Raw genomic sequence first — 3,167 nt, 5'->3', positions numbered from 1 at the left:
CCTTGCATCGGTTGAGAAGAGAGAACAGAAGAAGGGAAGAATTGCAGGCAGTTGAGATGGCAGACGATGACATCAACTGCCAAATACAGGGTGCTGTCAGAGCACTTCGAGACTATGCAGTACCTACTATTATGGGTTCTGCGATCAGAAGGTCCACTATTCCAGCTAATAACTTTGAACTGAAGCCGGCACTCATCCAGATGGTTCAATCAAATCAGTTTGGAGGATATCCCAACGAGAGTCCTGATGAGCATATTGCAGGATTCCTCCAATACTGTAACACGGTAAAGATGAATAATGTCACTGATGATGTTATTAGATTACAGCTTTTTCCTTTCTCACTTAGGGATAAAGCGAGAGCCTGGTTCAACTCATTGCCACAAGAGTCCATTACCACCTGGGCCGACCTTTCATCTAAGTTTCTCATGAGATTTTTCCCACCAGCTAGGACTGCAAGATTGAGGAACGAAATCACTAACTTCACCAAGTTCAGTGGTGAATCACTTTATGAGGCATGAGAGAGATTCAAGGAGGCAATCAGAAAGTGCCCACATCACGGATTGCCAGATAATCTCCTAATTGAGGTCTTCTATCTTAGCCTGGATGATACATTGAGGTCTCTAGTAGATGTTGCAGCAGGAGGCGCACTGATGGGTAAGAATTATGATGAAGCAAGTGCTTTGATAGAAGAGATGGCCTCCAGTGCACATAATTGGCAGAATGAGAGAAGCAAATCAAGAGGGGCATCAGTCAATGATATGGACACTATTGCTAATTTGACAACCCAGATTTCAGCTCTCACTACCCAGGTAAGTAAACTCACCTCAGCACATTCTTTTAATACTAATCAGATTGCTTTTTGTGAGTTGTGTTCAGGACTACATTCGACTCTTGAATGCATGTCTGGAAATCCCTCAGCTTCACCCAATGGAGAGCAAGTGAACTTTGTCAACAACTTCCAACAGAGTAATCAAGGGCCTTATTCGAACACTTATAATCCAGGGTGGCGTAATCATCCTAATTTCTCATGGAGGAATGAGAATAATGCACTTAAACCGCCATCTAGATTCCAGAAGCAAGGCCTTGCTCAGAATGCTCCACCTCAGCAGAGTCAGTCGAGAATGGAAGAGCTCATGTTGAGCTATATGCAAAAGACTGACACCATGCTACAAAATCAACAAGCCACTATTCGAAACCTAGAGGGTCAGATTAATCAGATTTCTCAACAATTGAGTAATAGACCATTAGGGTCTTTACCCAGCAACACTGAAGAGAACCCCAAGAGTGTCAATGCTATAATGCTGAGGAGTGGCAAGGAATTGGACACAGTCAATAGAAAAGCTCAAACTCAGGAGGAGAGTCCAAAGAAAGACAAAGGTAAGCAAAAGGTGGAGGAACCAAGGCAGAAGTCACTAGGGGTGAAACCGTATGTTCCTCCTGTCCCTTTTCCAGGAAGATTGAAGCAACAGCAGCTGGACGCCCAATTTGCTAAATTCCTAGATGTCTTTAAAAAGCTGCAAATCAACATTCCATTTGCAGAAGCACTCCAGCAGATGCCTTCATATGCTAGATTCATGAAGGATCTGCTCACTAAAAAGAGGAAGTTTGATGGGAGTGAGCCTGTGATGCTTACAGGAGAGTGTTCTATGATTCTTCAAAAGGACTTGCCTAACTTACCACGCAAACAAAGAGATCAGGGGAGTTCCACTGTTCCTTGTACTATAGGGAATTTTCATTTTGAGAACGTTCTTATTGATTCAGGTGCAAGTATAAATTTAATGCCTCTGTCTATTTTCAGGAAACTTGGACTTGGAGAATGCAAGAAAACTCATATTACCTGGCAACTTGCTGACAGGAGTATCAAATATCCAAAGGGTATTGTCGAGAATGTCCTGGCGAAGGTAGAAAAATTCATATTTCCAGTCAACTTCATAGTCTTGGAGATGGAGGAGGATAGAGAGGTGCCCATGATCCTTGGCAGACAGTTCCTTGCGACAGGTAAAGCATTAATAGATGTGGAACAAGGTAAGCTCACTTTAAGAGTTATGAATGAACAAATAACTTTTAATGTTTATGATGCCATAAAGAAATTTAATGATGGCAAATCTTGTTACACCATTTGACATTATTGATGAGCTTATCTCTGAGTCTGTGGAGGAGAAAGCAGGTGTGGATACAATGGAATCAGTCCTTAGGGATCTGGACGATTGGAGTGATGATGATGAGCATGAGGAAGAATCTGTGGAGAAGGTGTCAGAAATCAAGGCTCGCTACTATGAGGAGCTGGGCACCAGTGCGACAAAACCAGTGTCATCTTTGACACAGTCCCCGGTGCTAGAACTTAAACCATTGCCTAGCCATTTAAAATATGCCTATCTTGGAATAGATGATACTTTGCCAATAATTATCTCTTCTTCCTTGACAGGTGATCAGGAGCAACAGCTCCTAAGCGTGCTGAGAGAGCACAAGGAGGCGATAGGATGGACTATTGTAGATATCAAAGGGATCAACCCTCTGATTTGCACTCATAGGATAATGTTGGAAGTTGAGTACAAACCCACAGTGTAACCACAGAGGCGACTTAACCCAACTCTCAAAGAGGTAGTGAAGAAAGAAGTGCTTAAACTGTTGGATGCAGGTATTATCTATCCTATCTCAAATAGTAAATGGGTTAGTCCTGTTCAAGTAGTGCCTAAAATGGGTGATATGACTGTGGATAAAAATGAGGTCAATGAATTAATCCCGACTCATACTGTGACTGGGTGGAGAGTTTGTATAGATTATAGGAAACTAAATGATGCTACCCGTAAAGACCATTTCCCCCTCCCCTTCATTGATCAGATGCTAGAAAAACTTGCAGGGCATGATTATTATTGTTTTCTAGATGGTTATTCTGGTTACAATCAGATTCATATAGCACCCGAGGACCAGGAGAAAACCACATTCACTTGTCCCTATGGCACTTTTGCCTTTAGGAGAATGCCTTTCGGTCTCTGTAATGCACCTGCCACTTTCCAGAGGTGCATGATGTCTATATTTTCTGACATGTTAGAGAATTTTATTGAAATATTTATTGATGATTTCTCTGTTTTTGGGAAGTCATTTGAATCTTGTCTGACAAATTTAGGCTGTGTGCTTAAAAGATGTAAGGAGACTAATCTGCTTCT

At 41.9% G+C, this 3,167-nt stretch overlaps 1 non-coding gene across 1 annotated transcript; it reads right to left on the bottom strand.

The window, feature by feature from the left end:
- Window positions 1-455: 455 nt before the first annotated feature.
- On the bottom strand, window positions 456-562 carry LOC116202122. The gene has a single exon (XR_004156004.1). It is a non-coding gene; the product is annotated as a small nucleolar RNA R71 (small nucleolar RNA).
- Between the last annotated feature and the right edge of the window lie 2,605 nt (window positions 563-3,167).

This window comes from Punica granatum, chromosome 3 (assembly GCF_007655135.1).
Source record: "Punica granatum isolate Tunisia-2019 chromosome 3, ASM765513v2, whole genome shotgun sequence".
Classification (NCBI taxonomy): domain Eukaryota; kingdom Viridiplantae; phylum Streptophyta; class Magnoliopsida; order Myrtales; family Lythraceae; genus Punica; species Punica granatum.
This window is presented reverse-complemented; position numbering and strand designations above follow the sequence as displayed.